The following is a 21,085-nucleotide window of genomic DNA, read 5'->3' as shown; positions in this document are numbered from 1 at the left end:
CAGCTTAGCCTAGCAGCTCCTTCACAACGTTTCATACTGCTTTTCAATTGCAAAAGTCTCTGTTTAAGAGCGATCAAAGCAAAATTTGTATCTGCATATGGTACATAAATTCTATTATAAAAAAGCAGGAGAGGTTTCCCAGCTGGGTTGTGATGCCATCAGCAAGTTCTGCCACTTACGAGCCTTCAAGAATCCAAAATGGATACTGGGTCTGCACTCAGAAATTGCTCAGCAGGATTACTAGTTCTGTTGTAAGACACTTTCTACATTTGTGTGTGCCTTGCATTTGTGGTTAGGTTAAACAGTAATTGCACAATTCAGTCTTGAGTAGATTCTTGGCAATCTGTAATAAATAACCTTGAAGCAATAATTACAACTCTTTTGATCCTACTCATATCTGTTCAGAAATAAGCCCTGTTGATTGCAATGGGACTGACTCCTGGTTAAATGTATGGAGGAGTGCAGTCTCAGTGTGATTTAATCATAACATGTCAGTATCATCAGTTACCAGATGTTACGTTGCACGATTCCCTATTTAAAAATGATCATTATATATTAATCTACTATGCTTTGAAGCTTTTGTAAAAACATTTATCACATAAATTATCAAGTTTAAATGTGTTTTATAAACTGAATACACATAGTACAGAATTAAAACATGGCAATAAATTAAAATCCGCATGTTCACTCAGTTATGATAAGTGGCAATGTGGTACTGAGCTTGAATGTTGTTAACAATAGTTTGTTGAGTAGAGCACACTTGGCTGAGTTTATTCAGTCCTACCAAAGCCAACCAAATCATACTATGACTTAGTGTAGTGTGTGAATCACTCCAACTATGTTGCATCATGGTTAATTGGTTTGGCATATGCATGCATTTAACTCAGTACCTTAACTGCTATACACTGATGCTGTTTTAAAATCAAATGCATGATTATGAAAAAGCAATTATGCCATCACACAATCTGTCCTTACTTAATTTCTTTCCCTTTCTGCCTAAATACATTCTTCAGAAGGGTCATATACGCTTTTTGACCCTGCCAAAATATTCACAAAATATAGTGTCTGTGAGCTTTACATTATACAGTATATTAATTATCAACACATAAAGAAGTGAATAATCACAACTACCTTTCACTGCATTTTATGTAGTCATTCTTATAGAGGTTAACTTTTCACAAAGTGTTAAGATATATTGTCAAAGATCTACCTTTAGCTCTTCATTCTTACACAATTCATCTGAAATATTAATCGAAGCATAAAACTGAAACGGATGCCTAAAAATTAAAATGGATTGATATGTTTCCTACAAGATTAACAGAAGTTTTATCTCAGTGACAAGCAGTTCTGTCTTAAATAAACATCTATTTGACCTTCCGGCTTCGAGGTCTATTAACATCCATGCAATATTCATGAAACCTTTGCCATTAAAAATCATACAATTTTTAGCAAGTTAGCTGAGTAGAGTGAACAAATGAAAATGGAATAGCTCACAAGGCTAAAGGAGCACTCCCTGAGAAATGGGCATCAGGGGCCCACAAGAGCTTTGTTCTGAAGCATTCAAGGTGATGGATGCCAAGCCTCAGTGCTTGATCAATGGCTGGTCTCAAGTGGATATATTTATCATTATAGATCATGATGAACAAACTCCTGAGGCTCAGTGTGGAGATTCAGCATACTGAGTAGCAATTAAAGGGCCATTGGAAAAAGCTTTGATGAAAGCCCTGCTCTCCTTTCTCAGAATGGCTGATTGTCCTGCTATCTAGTTCTTCTTGCCCACCCCTAGTCATTTCATGAGTATTCAATTGGCAATGATGAGGGCCAGGAGTCTGGTAGTAGTATCCCCATCTCTTCTCTTCCTGGGATCTGGAACAAATACTGTTATAGACACCAGCTCACTTGTTCAGTTACAACTGGACCAAGGTCCCTTGTATCCTGGAATGTACATACTTGTATCCAAAGTATACATTTCCATTCTATTGAAAGTCTTATAACAGATGTAGCTTTGCAGGAGAAACGTGCCCCAAAGGAGAAGGAAACTCACCCAGTGAATGTGTTTTACGTGCTGTTCCAAAAGTTATTAATATTTCAAAAACAGTAAAAAAGAATTCCAAAGGTGATTAAGAGATGAGGCTCAGTCAGGATCTTTGTCCATAAAAAAGGCTGCTTTATAACTCTGAGCTAAGATAGAATCCCTGACTCCCAGCTGCTCAACTCAGAAGCCAATTGCAAAAACCTCTGTTCCTGAGTTCTACTCACAAGGAGCAGCTGTACAGAGTACACATGGATTATCTCATGCTCTCTCCTTGCTCTGGAGAGACTTCAGTGGTCCAGATCCTGCATCCAGCCACGATCTCCACTGTAGACACCGTCCTGTTCAAAATTTGAAGTCTACCTTGCTATGAATCCTCACTGGAAGTCTCCTCTCCTCTCCTCCCCTTTCCCCTTTCCCCTCAGTTGGGTATGGTCAGACACAGACTGTATTAATGTGTGCTTAAATAAACCACTGAGCTGCCGATCGGAAGGTCGGCGGTTCGAAACCGCGCGGCGGGGTGAGCTCCCGTTGCTCGTCCCAGCTCCTGCACACCAAGCAGTTCGAAAACATGCAAATGTGAGTAGATTAATTGGTACCGCTTCGGCGGGAAGGTAACGGCGTTCCGTGAGTCATGCTGGCCATATGACCCGGAAGTGTCCTATGGACAACGCCGGCTCCAAGGCTTTGAAACAGAGATGAGCACCGCCCCCTAGAGTCGGACACGACTGGACTTTACGTCAAGGGAAACCTTTACCTTTACTAAATATACCTTGCAATTTCTCAAAAGTTTTCTTCTCCTGTGAAAGAGGCTTTTGTTTTCCTATCCAATTCTCAGTGTGCCTGTGAATTTTTCTCCACATTTCTCTTAGTGTTTTTGAGCTTTGGTAGTTTTTGAAAATGGTAGAGGTTATTCTTGCTGGCATCTATACATATTTCCATTGCTTCAAATTCTCCCAGCTGCCTGTATTTCCTCAATCTGAAAAATCCTATGCAAGGAATTCCATTGTGATGTCTTTCAGGGTGTGATCTGCAGGGGGTGGTCAAAAATTATGAAGATAGCAGCCACCATGGCGTGATTGAAGCTCTGCCTGTTTTATGTGCATCACAAAGCTCCATCACAATGTACACAAAAAACAGGTGGAGCTTCAACTGCATCACTGCAGCCACCATCTTGACATCATGCAACCACTGATGTCTTTGCTAGGAAAATCCATGGTTGCCAAACACTGGAGAAATGCTTGTACAAAGAAAACCAGCATTTGCACATATCCCTTTACTCTATCTGTAATAAGGAAGTACAATCCATGAGGATTTCAATAAAATTCTCTTCCCCTTTGCAAGACATTTCTAAAGCAAATTTCCTGTAATAAAAGTCAATAAAAACTTGTAGAAAAAATGTAAGTTTTTTCTTTTTTGCACAGCACTGAACTACACTGCTGGCACTGTTGTTTTTGCAGCACAAATCAACTATAAAAAATGCATCAGACCAGTTTTCCTTTTGTTGGAGGTATCAGTAAATCAGCATGCCTCATTAGCATGTAGATGAGTTCGTTCTCGGATGCAAATTCGCTATGTGCTTCTGGAGGAAGCTGTTTGTTGCCCCTCCCACCTTCCTTTGTCCCTTCCTCCTTCTTCCACTATCTGGGAAGGAAGACACCATGCGGCTACTCCTTCCATCTGGAAGCCATGCATGGCCTAGAGTCAGGAGGTTTCCCTTTTCTGCATGCAGCCTTTAGCAGCAATGAGGGCTAAGGGTTAATTCAGTTTGGGGAAAGGAAGAAAAACAATGATCATTTTTCTGAATGGATGTAACTGGACCAAATAAATCAGTAAGACTTCTTTTTGCTTACTTCTGAATCTAGTTTGACTAAGTGTGTAATTCTTTATGCTTGGGTGGGCTAAGTGTATACGATCAATAACCTATATTTCTCTAACATGCTCATTAATGCTATTTTAGATAATATTCTTCTCTGTGCATGTATTTTTGCTGTATTAAGCTCTGCTCCATTCAGTGATCCTAGTTGTCCACTAATGGCTTCAGAGGGTTATGGGCCCAGATTTTTACAGAAGGAGATTCCCAAGTTGTTAATTTGGTGAAAGAGTTATCGAATGTAAAACTGCAACCAAATGCAGACATTGATGAACATATTTCCAAAATTCAGTCATTATCACACAAACTTTCTTGTAATGATATGATTCTGGATAATAGGATACAAGGGGGATTTCTATTAGGATCTTTACCTGAGAGTCTTTCAAGCTTTGCTGTAAGCTATAGGGGATCAAGACAACCCCTATCCGATTTGATTCAAGAATTAAAGTCTGAGCATAGCAGGCGGGCCTCCTATAGAAATTCCAAGCAGTCCCATCATGAGGCAGGCTTTTTTACAAAGGTACCTCAGGGCCAAGATGCTGGTCAGAAGCAGAGGAGTGATTCAAAAACACAGCAACCCATCCAGTACCATTTTTGCAGCAAGGGTGGGCACTTAAAGAAAAAAATTGTTGGGCCAGGAAGAAAGATCAGAAAAACAAAGAGAAAACTCCAGAAGTGACTATTCTTGCATTTTCAGCCATTAATAAAAGTTGCTCCTCCTTCATTATAGACAGTGGCTGAAGCATGCACATGATAAAAGATCATGATCTCTTCACTGAATTGAATCCAAGTTCAAAGGAAGGGATTAGCTTGGCTGATGGAAGAACAATCCCAGTGGAAGGGGAGGGCCATGCTCTCCTAAGGTGTGGAAATGGCTCCACCCAGAGGGATATGATTGCAACTAACTTTCTATTTGTTCCTGATTGAAGCATGAACCTAATTAGTGCATCTGCGCTGATGAAAAAGGGGTATACTCTTCGATTTAAAGGTGACAAATGTGAAATAATGGATCAAAAAGGTGTCTTTTTAACAGGATTCCTAGATCAAGGATTAATTTTTCTCAGTTGTGAGAGGCCAGACATGGCATGCATGGCCAGTCACTGAGGGAAGGAGGACAACAGCGCCACAGACAATTTGGACACAGAGATTTAAATGCAATTCTTCAAAGGAAGGAAAATGGATTGGCAAGCAATCTGGAAATCAAAGACTGTGGTAAGACTGATGCAAGGTGCAAAACCTGCATACAGGGAAAGGCCACTAGGCCTGAAATTCCAAAAGAAAGCACCAGGCACGCCAAACAGCCCTGGAGCTAATTCACACCGACCTGTGTGGGCCAATTCAAGCATCTGTTGGGGATAAGGCTCACTTACCCAGGAAATATTGGGGGGAAGCAGCAATGAGTGCTACCAACCACATTCCAAAAGAGAAAAGAACCAAATTAGGTTTCAGAGCAAAGGAAGGAATATTATTGGGGTACCAATGGGAAGCAAGGGATATAGAGTTTTAGACACTAAGACTGGGTCAATTCATACTTGCAGAGTGGTGCATTTTGATGAAACAGAGCCAAATCAAAATCCTCAAACCAATAGCACTGCAGAAGTGGGAGATGATGAAAACTTGCTCAATGTACCTTACCCAGTTTTTCCAGATGCAGCAAGCAGGCAAACCCAGAGAGAGGACATTGAGATGGAGACTCCACCTGAGTCAGATGATGAGGAACCAGGAGGGACAGAAAGGGCAGAGATGCAGTATGATCCAGACCTGAGTTCTGTTCCAGACCTGAGATGCTCATCACGACCCAACAAGGGAGTTCTGGCCAAAAGAGTGTCCTACCTCACAGGGGTGGTGTTGCCAAAAGAGCCTGCATCATGGAAGGAAGTTCAACAGCTGTCACCAGCTGAAGCAAGTAAGTGGAGGAAAGCAGCACAAGAGGAGTTTAAGGCTCTGCAACACAACAACACTTGGACACTCACAAAGTTACCTGTTGGCAAAAAGGCAATTGGTTGCAAATGGGTCTTTAAGGCCAAACAGAACAAGAAAGAAGAAGTCCAAAGGTACAAAGCTAGACTGGTAGCCAAGGGCTATTCACAAAAGTATGGGGAAGATTATGACCAAACTTTTGCACCTGTTGTGATCCACACAACAATTTGACTTCTTTTAAGTCTAGCAGCCAGTAGGAACATGCAAGTGGAACATATAGACATCAAGAGAGCATTCATGCATGGTGAAATTCAGGAGGAGTTGTACATGCAGCAACCTGAAGGGTTCACTGATCCAAAGAACAGGCATTTAGTGCGTAAGCTTCAAAAGGGGATCTATGGGCTGAAACAAGCATCAAGGGCATGAATGTGAAATTAAACCAGATACTAATTAAAGCAAAGTTTCACTCAAGGCAAAACTGATCCCTGCCTTTACACACAACACAAGAATGGCAGAGACGTGTTCATTCTGACATTTGTGGATGATTTGATTCTTTCTCCTCATCCCAGGCTCTGTGGCTTGGCCAGATAGCAGTTGTAGCACTTCGGGGTCCTCTCGTGGTGGTGTGCGGTTTTTTGGATTTTCTGGTTTGCAGGAAGGTATGCTTGGCATTCTCAGCCTTCCCTGCCAGACAGATCCAGTCATACAATGACTCGGGGTCGTCTCGACCTAACGCCCAGTGCAGGACATCTCGGTTGAGCCCCTCTTTAAAAAGCTCTATTAGAGTCGACTCAGACCAGCCAGTGATTTTACCAGCCAGAGCTCTAAACTCTAGAGCATAATTGGCTGCTGACATTTGGCCCTGGGTAAGATCCTTCAATGCCTTCTTGGCTCGTGCCTTGGCCAGAGGATCTTCAAAATGCAGTTTTAATGCCCAGATGAAATCATCAAAATAATCTAGTGCAGGGGAGTCAGCATCATATAATTGAACATACCAGTCAGCTGCTCAACCCTTCAACTTGGTGGCAATGGCATTTCTCTTAGACTCTTCAGAAGGGAAGCATGCCCCAAACTCTCTCATATAACTCTTAGCATTAGTCAAAAAGAAGGATAACTTTGTTGGATCCCCATCAAATTTGACAGAAAAGTCTCTCACTCCGCCTCTTGCTGGAGTGGACCCAGTAGGCGCTTGAGTGCTTTGTCCCCAGGTTATGGTAGCTTTACCTTTACAAGGTGGGGATACTGATGGCCGGGCTCTGTGGGGTGGAGATTCATCCTGGAACCGTCTCCGGCCCAGTTCTGCCGGTGGTCTAGATGGGAGGATGGGGGATGGTTGCAGAAGGTTGGGATCTCCTCCGTGTCTCCCCTGTCCCTCCTTTGACAGAGACAAGTTTTTTAACATGTACTCTATTGATTCCATTTTGGCTTCCATCACTCGTAGCCTCTCAGGGGTCTGAGAGTCTCTTCTCCTTCGAGTGCCTGTTTCCTCTCAGTTGACACCATAGTAGATTCTTTGTTGGGGGTTAGTGGGAACCAATACTTCCAGGATGTCCCCGATGTTCCTGGTTGGGGGTCCCCCACTTCATCCAAGATGATCAACTCAGTGAGTGATTCGCTTGGTGCCAGTTGCTTTGGTTCTTCCCCATTATCGGATTCTTCCAAATCAGAATTGGAATTTGATTCATCCTTCAAAAGTTCTCGGGATTCTGAAGGTTCTGTAGTGATGTTTAGTTCTCTGCTTTTGACCGTTGACTCGGGCATCAACCTAGTCAGTTTCTCGAGTCCCCCGGTCGTGGATTTCGACTCAGCCATCGTTAACTATATTCCCTCACAAGAAACTAATCTTGGTAGGAGCTCATGGTATAATTTTGGGATTCTCAGCTTTATGTAATGATTGCCTATTCTAATATACATCAGACTCATAAGTAGGGTTTCAAAGATATCTGATTTATTGAAGAACAGTATGCAGGATCACAAAGAAAGCTGAGAATGATGAAAGCGTGCCAAATTCAAACTAAAAACCCTCAGTGCAAACGAAATCCCTCCCCCCTTAGAATCTTCTCAAGTCCACAATCCCAGGTGCTCCTAACGGTTTCTGATGGTCTGCGGGAAAAGTTCTTGAACAGAGAAAATAACCCAAACACATTCCATTCTCCTGATTCCATATACAGAGCTTGGTACAAGGTTTCACAGCAGCTCCCTCCCAAACAGAAACGCACGTCAGCACCATGGCATGTGAAATGTTACGATGTATGAACTACATTGAAACAATGAACATGACAGTGGGAATGTGTTTTTATTTGGGCGAGTGGCTGTGAACTGAACTAGTTGCAAGCAAACTATATTGGCACAGTCAACCACTGAAGCAGAGTATGTTTCAGCAGCTGAGATATACACAGAGGTGCAATGGCTTAGGGCCATACTTGAGGATCTGAGGGTTAGTGATCCTGCTCCAATAAGAGTCTTTGAGGACAACCAAAGTTGTATAAGACTCTCCCTATCAAAGAAGGTGGGAGGGCAGACCAAGCAAATGGATGTTTGTTACCACGTGATTAGAGAGGCACAGGAGACAGGACTAATACATCTGGAATATTGTCCCTCAGAGAGCATGAGCCCAGACATCCTGACAAAGCCACTTGCAAAGGGTGTCTATCAAGGCCTACAAAATGAGTTAAATTTTGTGTAGGCATGATGCATGACCTGATTTGAGAAGGGGTGTTAGAAGTATCAGCAAATTAGCATGCCTCATTAGCATGTGGATGAGTTTGTTATAGGATGCACATTCTCTATGTGCTTCTGGAGGAAGCTGTTTGTTGCCCCTCCCACCTTCCTTTGTCTCTTTCTCCTTCCACCATCTGGGAAGGGAGGCACCATGTGGCTGCTCCTTCCATCTGGAAGCCATGCATGGCCTAGAGTCAGGAGGTTCCCCCTTTCTGTATGCAGCCTTTAGCAGCAATGAGGACTAAGGGTTAATTTAGTTTAGGGAAAGGAAAAAGAACAAAGATCATTTTTCTGAATGGATGTAACTGGACCAAATGAATGAGTAAGACCTTCTTTGCTTACTTTTGAACCTACTTTGTCTATGTGTGTAATTCTTTATGCTTGGGTGGGCTAAGTCTGTAAGATCAATAACCTGTATTTCTCTAATATGCTCATTAATGTTATTTTAGATAATATTCTTCTCTGTGCGTGTCTTTTTGCTGTATTAAGCTCTTCTCCATTCAGTAGTCCTAGCTGTCCACTAATGGCTTCACTTTTGCATGCTGTTGCTTACAGGTATGGCTTCTCCTTAGTGAGCATTGGGGTTTATCATGACTTCTTACCACCAGAGGGATAAGATGGCCCTGATCATCATGCTTGAGATTCATGACCACAAACAAGCAAATGTGTGCAGTGTGAAATATTGCTTTCTCCTATAAGGAAAGTGGAGATGTATAGTTAGCATGCTAGAGATACATTTCCTCCAAATAATTTTTAGAAATCCTTTGATAAAATTTGCTCATGTGTTGTCAGAGTCATGCCTGCCTTTGACTCAGAAAGCAACCCCGCTTCTGAGTCAGAGGAGGAAATAGAAACTTACCAGGCTGAAACCGGGGAAACGAAACTCCAAGTGGAGCCAGCAGTGTGGGAAGAGTCCAAGGTGCTGATTGGCCAGGATTTGGGGGAGGATTCGAATCCCCCAATCACCACATGTCAATGATGGGCTAAAATGCATGTGAAAGAAAAGGCGGTCTGACTGGCTGCCGAAGGGTCCAGGCGCGCAAAAGATCGGGATAAAAGGTAGACACGCGAAGAGTGAGTTGCCGGAGACAAACGATTCTCCAAACCTGCAGCTTCAGTGGAATAGTACTTACCTGCATTGGAGACAGCATCTGTTGCAAAGAGGAACCAGCTCCTTTGCTCCGCTCTGAGGAGGATTTGGAATCTGCGTCTGCTGCCACTGAGGATTCTGCATTAGCCGTGCCCAGAGATCTCAGCCTTGAGTCCAGCCTTGAAACTTCATGGTCTTCCACACAGTGTCCTGGTGCCTTTGATCCTCAGTTCCGCAGCATGCCATCAGTGCAGTTCTACCGTGCCGCGGGTGCTCAGCCTTGCTCTGGAGTTTCACACCTAACTCGTTGTGAACTTGTTCCCCCACCTTGCTTCAAGTCTCCAGTCCAGAGAATCCAGCCCAGTCCAGGGCTCTCAGCCAAGTCTAGCCTTGCTCTGAGTTTCCAGCCTTGTTCCAAGTCTCCAGTCCAGAGAATCCAGCCCAGTCCAGGGCTCTCAGCCAAGTCTAGCCTTGCTCTGAGTTTCCAGCCTTGTTCCAAGTCTCCAGTCCAGAGAATCCAGCCCAGTCCAGGGCTCCCAGCTGAGTCTAGCTTTGCTCCAGGTTTCCAGCCTTGTTCCAAGTCTCCAGTCCAGAGAATCCAGCCCTATCCAGGGCTTCCAGCCAAGTCCAATCTTGATCAGAATCCGCAGCCTTGCTCCAAGTCTTCAGTCCAGAGAATCCAGCCTAGTCCAGGGTATCCAGCCAAGTCTAGCCTTGCTCTGAGATCCAGTCTTGCTCCTAGTCTCCAACCTAGTCCAGAGTTTCCAGTCAAGTCCAGCCTTGTTTCCAGTTCGTACCCTTGCTTCGAGACTCCAGTTACCAGCTTCCAGTTTGAGACCTGCGTTTTCAGCTGTAGCCACACTTCACGCTCTTGTCTCCTCCAGCCTCCCAGTTCCAGTTAGAAGTCCTGTTCCGCTGCCTTGTGGTGGCCCAGTTGGGCTTGTTGAACCCAATTCTTCGTGTTTCAAGGATTTAGTTATTGTAAATAGTTACTTCATAAAGAGTATTTTTGATATTACTCTGCCTGGTTGCATAGTCTGAACAAGACATACTTCAGTCTTCAGCTACTGCACCAGCCAACTATAACAGGGTTTACAACAGCGGACAACAGAAAGAAGCAAAGGGCTGCTGGGAACAAGCATTTTGTATTATCTTTTCTTCCCCCATACATCAGTATGTGTGTGTGAGAGAGAGATGGAGAGAGAAAGACAAAGAGATTATGTAAGATCCTATGATGCATTAAATGTTTATTAGTTTTCTGTTTTAGTCTTGTGGATTTAGTTTGATAGTTGGGTATGATCTTTTTTAGTTTATCTTCTTACTGTTTAGATAAGCAGACAAAAAAAATTGGTTGTTTTTTTAATGAAATGAATACTTGACCAATACAGGCCTTCTAGACAATCCATATAACATTAATAAAATCACTTTAAAACATTATATTACGACAAAGACTTGAGAAGTGATCAACTTGTATAGGCTCACTGAAATCATATTCTTTGTGAAAGAAAGTCCTAAAAGGATCGTGCCTCTAGACAAAGCTCCAATACTTTGTATCAGCCAAGTGAAGTTTAGGCAGGGCAGGTCCCACTTAACAGTGGCAGGTGGCAGTCATGGCCAGGAGGGCCTTTGCACAACTTTGTGTTGTGCACCAGTTATGCCCCTTCCTGGAGTGAGAGGCCCTTCAAAAGGTCACTCATGTCCTGGTCATCTCCCGTATAGACTACTGTAATGTGCTGTACATGGGGCTACCCTTGAAGAGTATCCAGAAGCTACAGCTGGTCCAAAATGCAGCCGCGCAGACAGTTTTGGGTGCCTCAAGATCAGCACATGTGACACCACTGCTCCGTGAGCTGCATTGGGTGCCAGTTTGCTTCTGGGTCCAATTCAAGGTGTTGGTTATCACCTTTAAAGCCCTACATGGCATGGGACCAGGTTACCTGAGGGACTGTCTCATCCCCGTTACATCAACCCGTCCCACCCGGTCATGCAGAGATGGCATGCTGAGGACCCCGTCAGTAAGAGAATTCCATCTGGCGGGGTCCAGGAGGCAGGCCTTCTCTGCAGCAGCTCCTGCCATTTGGAACACCCTTCCCCCGGAAGTGAGGTTGGCCTCCTCACTTCTGGACTTCAGGAAACAGCTGAAGACTTGGTTTTGTCACCATGCCTGCTGTGGGGAGAGGAAGAACCACTCTTGGGGCTGGTTGGCTTCCTAGTCCTGCCAGGACCGGTTCCGGTCCCCTTTTGGGGGAATTAGATCTGCCATCACTTGGATTTTATTATATTTTATATGTATATTTATTGATATTATTCTGATTTTATTGTATTTTATACTGTTTTATTGTGAACCGCCCAGGGTCCCCCGAGTGGGGGAGATGGGTGGTAATAAAAATATGATAAATAAATAAAATAAAATAAATAAACAGTGTTAGCAAATGGGAGATCTCAAATGGGGCTCCTTGTTACTTGAGATACTCTGGACCCAAGAATTTAGGATTAGTGGTGAATGGGGTGACCTAGGTTTGAGTCCACCCTTTGTTGCCCATGACCTCACCCCAGTCCCTTTCTTTCAGTCCAACATAATTCACAGGGTTGCTATTGTGGGGGAAAATGGGCACCACATAGGCCTCTTTGAGCTCCTAAAACAAACAAACAAACAAAAAAACAAAAAAACTAAATTAATTTGATAGAAAGCTTATATATAACTCTGAAGAACCCATGTTCTTCTCTGATTCAGGTTAGGAACCAGGCAGGGGAAAAAAAAGATACCCTTTCCCCCAGTCTGCCTGAATATCCCTATTTTAACTTACGTAGCAATGGAAGGAAAATCTTGCTAGAAATTTCCCTGCTTTCTGCCACTTGGCACTGCTCTAGTAGCTTCTCAGATACCTGTAGCCTGAGGTCTTATCATTTCAAGGCTCCTGATGTTTGAACAAACATCAGACACAGGCCCCCTGGCTTCAGATGCCTCGAGCAAGGTGGGTAAGCAGGTCGACCCAGTTAGGAATGAAAAAGAAACCTACCCTGCATTTCTTTTTCCTTGAATGCTCACAGCCCTCCCAGGCTGATTCTGCTATGCCGGGGGGCTGCTGGTGGTGGTGGGTGTTGAATGGCACCTGCAGCCGTCTCTTCTCCACTGAAACCATATGGAAAAATCAGTGCCCCTTTCAGACTGTTATGTGAAACTCAGCTTATATTGAGGATGTGGTGATTGCCTTTAAATAAAAGGTGTATGTGGAAAATTGCATAGAAAATGATTGGGGAAAGTAATATAGAAAAAAGTGCACATTCAGGTAGGAAAGTAGGAAAAAAGTATGTACTGAGATAGTTATCAAATTGCATGGAAAGATAAATAAATGTTGGGAAAGGCTAGTGCTGATGTTGGCAAGCATTTTATTAATGATGGAACGAAGCTGTGTATGAATGTGAAGGTAAGACTGATCTCACCATATCAAGCCAGAGGTCTCTCTCATTGTGTATGACATCCCTGGAATTTGGGGAGTTGTAATCCATTATATTTGGAAGGTAATTTTGTAGAAGATGTTGTAATTCTTTCTGAAATATCATGAAGGGGGAGAGGGACACTTATATAGGTACGTAAGAAGGGTCAGTAAGTCTGAGAATGAGCTGGAAAGGAGCTTTCAATAGGCAGCAACTACCTAATGAAATAGCTGCTATCATCACTGAAGGCTTTGTGCTCAGTGGGGTCTCTGTTTTAGACTCTTTTGTGAATCAAATCTAAGTTTTCCAAAAAAGGGGGGAGGGGCAAACCTTACTAGCAGCTATGAAGACTCAATATATATTTTCAGTCCCTGCAGTCATATAATTAGAAAAACAGGTAGGATTGTGATCAAGCAAACAGTGTAAAAATTGGTGTAGCAGAGCTTGTATTGTACTGTAAATTTTCAAGAATTAAAATCTTTTTTTTCCCAGAGTGCTGCCTACCATGCTATGTCAATACCAGATAATGGTTTGAGCAAATTTTGTGAGTGAGAAATGAAGAACCTAACTAGAGTAAGGAAGGATAATACTGAATTTATAGTAGGAATTCAGTGAAATAAATATAATTAGTCTGAAATTTGATTCTCAAGGCAGGGTTAGAGAAAACAAGTGAAATGTTTGGAATGCACCACTTCAAAAGAGGTACAAAACTTGGCAATCATTTAAACACAGGTTGCTATGACTTATGTATTTTTATATCTCTAGTGACAGCATTAGGATGTCTACAAAACAAGATAATCTGTAATAAAGTTTCTGTAAGAGATGGTGGTGCTCCATTTTTAAATTCATGTTAACTAGGAGGTGACCTGGGCTTTGTGTTCCTTCCATTTTTTCAGGCAGCTCTCTGTGGATGGTATAAAGAAGATGCTGAAGGATGGCTGTTCCTGACCTTGCAGTGAATATGGAGGGCCTTGTGCATTGACAGGAGCATTTACGTGATGCAGGGAGCATCTGAACTGGGACAAACTCATATCTTGTTTTGGTCTCCAAGTTAAAGAGCTCCATGCTCAGCTGGTTCCTATTAGCTTCCATTTACAATTCGAAGTGTTGGGTTTACTTTTCAAAGCCCAACATGGATATATCTCCAGAATTCTCTCCTCCACCTAGTATTGACTCACCCATTGGGAGAACCTGTTAGCAATTCCCCTCTTTTGTGAGCTAAGTGAATGGAGGCCCACAGGCATTGTTTCACTGTTGTGGTGTTGTTTTGAAAACTCTTTCCTCTGAATTTTGAGTAGCCCCCTCCCATACTAGGTTTTAGGAAAAGACTGAAAACAGGATTGTTCAAGAGGGCATTTGGTGTCTGAATGAGATCATTTAGTTATTTACTACTTATTATTTTGGGTTGTTTTTGTTAGAACTTACGTTTTTGTTGTGATTTTGTGATTTTAACCTTGGACAATTTCCTTTGATTTATTATACAGTGGATGTCTTATTAAAAATTACCAACTATAACCTGGCAAGGGTTGACTGAGTGTGGCAGGCTAAAACTGAATGAATGAATGAATGAATGAATGAATATTCTATTTCTTCTATTTCTTCCCCTATTTATTGGAATGTACAACTAGGATGGCTGCTGTAATCACACAGACCAATACATAGAAAATCTTTGTGTTCTTCTAGATACTTTTCCTTGTTTTGTGGACTTTTCAGCTAATAGCCTTTTGTGTGGGAACAAGTGGTGATATTTCCTTTTATATATTTGAAATCTAGAGAAAAACAGTTTATTTTGCATTTTTCACACTTCAATCAGTTGAAATTAATGAAACCAAAATTTGTTCAGTTCCATTTTGTACAGTGTCCTCTCTTGGAAACATTTTCCTTTATAATCTTAGATTTTTTTTCTCACTAGAAATCCTTGACAGAATCCAGCCCTTGTGGTGGCAATAGAAAGAATTACCAACATAATGATGCCCTGATTTGTGGTACCAGGTATTTTGCAGTACAGAACATAGTGGGATAAGGCTGCATAAATCATGGTCTTCGACAAGGCAAGGCTAGTCATGGGGACAGGGAGTAAAATTGTAGTTGCCAGGCCATTCTGTTGATGCAGTAAATCACTAGTGAAGAAAGGCTAACCTGGAACTATTCCCAGGGAGACGATCATCACATTATGCTAAATTGAATGTCTATTAATAATTAACTTAATCAACTCCCTCTTCATTTACATCCTTTCTGCAGTCTTCAAATTCTTCAGTTTACTCTGTTGTTGTTTATTATACAAAAGATCTTTTGTCCCTAATAAAATGTGGTCATATTCAATCAGAAGCCTAGAAGTGCTTCTGCAAGATAAAGGGCTATTTTTAAAGAACAATCTGCAGTGTATGGCTTCAGGTTTTTGTTTTTGTTTTGGTGTGCATGTGGGGTAGGCATACGTGTGTGTGTGTGTGTGTGTGTGAGAGAGAGAGAGAGAGAGAGAGAGAACATTAAAAGGAGGGAACCTCCATCTCATTCCATCTTTTTTTTCCTTTTTCTTTCTCTCTCTGTTGGTCTTTCTGCTTCTCCAAGCAATGCTTATGGCACTGCTAAAGCAACTAATCTTGGGTTAGATATGGGCTACAGCTTACAGTACTCATTAATCAATCATTAGGTACGTCTGTTATGTCTTTGTAGAAATAATTCCAGGAAACACTTAAATGGTTTACATAATTAACAGTAATTGCAAGCTAAAACTGAGCAAAAAGGATAAGGAGCACTAAATCTAAAGTCCAACATATGTAATGATGGTGTTATATATCTTTTGCGGAACATACTGTGTGTGCAATAAATTAATTCAGTCATTGTGGTCATGACAGGCTACTTTTGTTTTCCCCAGATTGTCTTTCCCATGTGCTCTCAGAAGTTGTTCTGGGGGTGTGTGTCAAAAAAGTCAAGATGGCAGTCTTGACTGCATGATCAAAGAGGCAAGGCTTTGATCATACACTCACAGCCACCTTCTTGATTTTTTGGACTTCCCCCCCCCCCCAGTCACCCCTCTCTGGTAGATTGAGGGATCATTTCAATTGAAGATATTGAGACCACCAGCGGAGGTGCAATTGCTCCACTTTCTCTTTACCAAAAGAACTAGTTACATCAGAGGAAACAGCCTATTGCATTTCACTCTCTTTTGCCAATAATTTTATAAAGCCGAACTATATATTTAAAATAATCCTTGCTGCACTTAAGAAACTAAAAAGCTGCGTATTTGTTAAAGAGTAATTTAGTCATTTGCTTGACAATGCAAAATGATACAAGATTATAATTGACATAGTCCATTATATTATTCAACTCTTTGTTAAACTGTTGGGGGCATACAAAAAGTTTCTTTTTATGAGTTTTTAAATAGTGCATACATGAGAAACATGTTGCATTTTTGATGTGCAAACTTTTCATTAGAAGTTGATTCATTGTATAAATTATTATTTTATCAGGAAATGAAGAATGCATATATTTTAGTTCCAGCTGACTTTCTTAAACGTAATGGATTCTAAATGTAATATATCAAAGACTTGCTCAGAGCTATGGTACTTCCTTGAAATACGAGGTTTTGGAGGAACCAATGCAGTAAAATATCAGAGTCCACTAAGACAATAAATATGATTAAAGAAAGCTTTGGGTTACATAGATTACATTTCATGTAAAAATGATTCTTGATGTTTATGGTATCTACTATAAAAAGTCTAAGAATGCTGTCGGACATACTATTCTATTTGAAATAGTCAGTGTCTTTTTAGATACTGGCTGTGAAATGTATTGACTGAAGAGTCAAAATATTGATTTCCAGGTCAATATCCTGATTCCCAATCATTTTATTTTATTTAAATTACACCAGAGAGTGTCCCGAGTGTGTATCAGTACATTGCACATATCTCTGAATTGGTGGTGGGAGAGCAACAGTATCTTAGCTGGCAGGGTAGTCTCTGGATTAGAGATTGTAGCTTGCATAGAGTAGCATGAGAATGTTTGGGGTAAAACTGGGGTTTGTTTGTGCATGCGGCAAAAATAGGTATGTTCTGTGTCTGTGAAATTAAGAAAAAGGGGAAGGATGCAATGGATGAGAATGAAGATAGTTTCATCTTGTGGAGTGCAGTTAATGAATGTGTGCAGGAAAATGAAGGTGTGGGTTAGTAATGAATGAAAGGGCTAAAATTTATGTCAGAAAATAAGAATTCATGTCATCTAAGCTGATTCTGCAGTCCAGAAATGAAGTGTTTCAGCGCTTTGGGTCACACAGCAATGAGAAGCATGAATGAACTATGGAAAAGCAGGGACATCAGCCTGGCAACTAAGTGCAGATTAGTCCGCACGGTTGTGTTTCTCATAGCTACCTGTGGTTGAGATAATTGGACCATGAAAAAACTAGACAGGAGGAAAATCGACTCGTTTGAGCTGTGGTGTTGGAGAAGGCTCCTGCACATTCCTTGGTCAGCAAAGGTGACAAGCAAGCAAGTACTGGAGCATATAAAACCAGACATACCACTGGTGGGCAAAATCACAAAACTCTGCCTTACTTATTTTGGCCATATCATGTGATCAAACTCACTGGAAAAGGCAGTTATGCTCAGAATGGTCAACGGTAAATGAGGCTGCCCAAAAACACAGTGGCTAGACACCATCAAAGCCGACACCAGCCAGAGCATGAAACAACTAAAAGAAACCATACAAGACTGGAAAATGTGGAGAGAGCTGGTCCATACAATTGCCAAGAATCAGACACAATTGAACAGATAGCATCATCACCATCATCATCATCAAGCAGGTTGATGTGGGTTCATATGAAAGAAAATATCTATAGGCGTGTTATTTTCCAGTGAATAGTGATAGTGGAAGAATGAGAGAAGAGTGTCTGAAAAAAAGTGCAGCATTCTAAATGAGTGTGACCAAGAGGGAAAAATTATTCTATTAAGTGACATAAATGGAAAATGGAAAAGCAGAATTGGCATTAAAACAGATCAACTGAAGAAAAAGAAGGCATGAGTCCTGAGTGTTAGAAGATTAATGGATGTAAGGAACAGAGTATGTTGAAGCTGTTTGGGGCAGAATGAAAAGTGCAGATGCCGTAGAAATATGCAGAATTACACTAATGAGTAGGATGAAAAAGGATCCTTGAGGAAATGAAATGAAAGAGGGCATGGATTCAAAAAATGCATATAAGAGCATGCCTACCCTAAACAATGAGGATGACAAAAATATTGTATAGCATGTAAATATGGGTGCTGAAAGAATGGGGACTGAAGACAAAAGGGAGTGACCAGTACAAAAGACAGGGATATCCACAGGGAAGGGGTCAAAAAAGTCAAAATGGCAGCTACAGTATATTTGAGGCCCTGTAAAATGCACATAAAAAAGGGGCAGGGGTTGGACCACATGGCTATGGCCACCATCTTGACTCTTTTGATCTTCTCCCTGCAGACACCCCTCAGAAAAAAAAGTATGTTGAGGTGGTTTGGTCATATAGAGAGAATGAATAAAAATCAAATTGCAAAACAAGACTCTGAATTGATGGAATCTTTTTAAGAGGGGCAGGAAGGTTTTTAAAAAGGTAATATATTAAGTTGCATATGTAAGGCAAGGATAGTTTGCAAAAATCAACTATATGGGGAGGTATAGTGAATGGTCATGGTATAAATTAAACTACTGTATATTTTCCTTTCTTTTTCTTACTTCCTGCCTTAATTTCTTTACCTTAGCATTTCTTACTCCTTTTTGACACTTTGTTTAACATCACTTACCTTGAAAGCGTATCACAAGATGGGTATATTTATATGTATGCTACCAAAAAGAATATGCAGATTCATGAAATTGAAAACAGCAATATTATTTTTTAGTGTTTCAGCTAGAACTCATCACCTAACCTGCAGTCAGGAGTAAATGAAATGTTAATGATTTCCTCCTGTTGGTCAATTACATTCAAGTAGGGCCCTTTTCCCGCTCCTTTCTTAATAGCACTGAGTGCAATTTCATGAGGTCTGGCCAGAGCCTTCTGACAGTACCTTCACTTACTGCTCCCTCATTCCCAGACTTTTGTGAGTGAGAAAGATAGGGTCATTAATAATAAACCCTGAGCAAGCACTTGTAACTGACAACTTAAATATATCCCTGCACTAACTAGTTGATTTCTTCTTGAGGCCAGAAGGTCAATAGGAAATGCCTCATGTTGAAAATGAACAAGGGTAACAATGGGTATTTATGATGTCAGCATAAATGAAAGATGTGTAGGCTTTGAAGTCTTGTGCAACATCAGGCACAGAGACTGATAAATGAAACAAAGGTACATTTAGAAAGCTTGTATAGATTTTTACATTTTTGTGCGGTGGAGTTTCTGACTGTTTTTGTAGCATGATGTGATGTAACTTGTGGGGCAATCTATCACCTCTACACAACTACCCATTCAATGAGACCACTGGAGGGAGTGTGTTCATGCTCCTTCTTCTGCTTGCCTTTATAAGAAAGACAGGCAAAGTGGTTGCCTCCTTTGTAATTCTAACCCTGATCCAACCTCAAGGAGAAAGGCTGGCCTCTGCAGTCTTGTTAGGCTGATGCTGGATAACTAATAGTCCAGGGGGTAAGAGAAGCTGGTCAGTATAGGAATAGGAAAATAGGATGAGGGAGGCTGGCCGGGAACAGCTATCATCTGGGGAGAAAAAGGGAGATTTGCAAATGGGAAACCAGGATGCTCACCCTAAGACCAGAACATTTCAATTCAGATTGCAAGGCATTTTAAGAAACTTGGGGACTCTAACTGCTAAGGATGAGAAAGAAGGAAAATGGAACACATACAGTCAAACTAACAGAGAGAAAATTGCACTGAAGACAAGACAACATTCAAATTAATTGAAGAAGGAAAGGATGATACACAGAGACCAAGTTATAAAAATTAGTGGCTGTGATTTGGGAGTAATATAAGGAAGCAGGGACAAAATGTATCAGGAGGTTGAAGTTAATAGCAGAAAGGAGCTTCAAGGAACATTCAACCTTACTAATAATTTCCTTCATAAACTCTAGGCAAAACTCTATACACGGCTTTCCATGTACCATGTCATATGTTTGCAATACTAACCTTTTTTATTCTTGTTCTCTCCATCCCTCTAGAATAATTTTCTGCAAATTTTGCATCCCAATCACATGGCAAACAAAGTAAATTTTGCTTGCTCTCTATTTGTTTTACCACTAATGAAAATGGAATTGACTATTGTAGATTTCGCAGCTGGACTAACTTAATCTAAACACACCTCTCTTTTGCTGTCTGGCAGCCTAAGGGAATGCAGTCCTAGCCTATTTTATATTTATTGAAAATGTTTGCCATTGTGGTCAAAAGATTAAATTTCATTCTTAATTTTCTTTTCTCTGAAGTGTTACAGGAAAAATAATAATGCCCCTTTTTTGATCTGGAGAGGGCAGCCTAAGACTCTAGTCATTAACTTTTTTTTAGCTCCTGAAATTTCCTCTAACTACAGTTCCAAAAACTTACAGTAAGTTTTCCCACCATTTTGAGGGGGAAAGACTTTCTACTGCCCTAGGAAGAAGAAGAGGCAATATGAAGATGAATGGAGAGGAGTCTGCAATTGTGACCGGCAGTACTTGTGGCATGCTTGTCTCCTGCCTTCCTCTGTTTTTGCAGCAAATGAAAACTTGTAGCGGTCCTTGAAGAAAAAGGCAAACGATTGGAGCAGAGACTGACCACATTGCACATGGTGAGAAAGAATGAGGATTTATCAGTTCAGACAGCGAATACTGTAACAGGAACAGAAAATGAATAAAAAGAACCTCATATATCAAAGAGACAAGCAGGAGAAAATACAGTGGATGAAAGCAACACCCAGAAATAAGAGATGTAGCAAATATCCTACCCTGCTGGGATTCATAAACAGTTTTCAGGCCCTTGGAGATAAAGCAGGCCAAGTGTTCAGTGAAAGAAAAAGAGATACAGCAGAATGGGAGAGGGGATAGTGGATCCCTAAAGGGCAGAGAA

This window comes from Candoia aspera, chromosome 6 (assembly GCF_035149785.1).
Source record: "Candoia aspera isolate rCanAsp1 chromosome 6, rCanAsp1.hap2, whole genome shotgun sequence".
In the NCBI taxonomy this organism is placed as follows: domain Eukaryota; kingdom Metazoa; phylum Chordata; class Lepidosauria; order Squamata; family Boidae; genus Candoia; species Candoia aspera.
The sequence above is the reverse complement of the archived record's forward strand: the minus strand, read 5'-3'. Positions refer to the sequence as shown.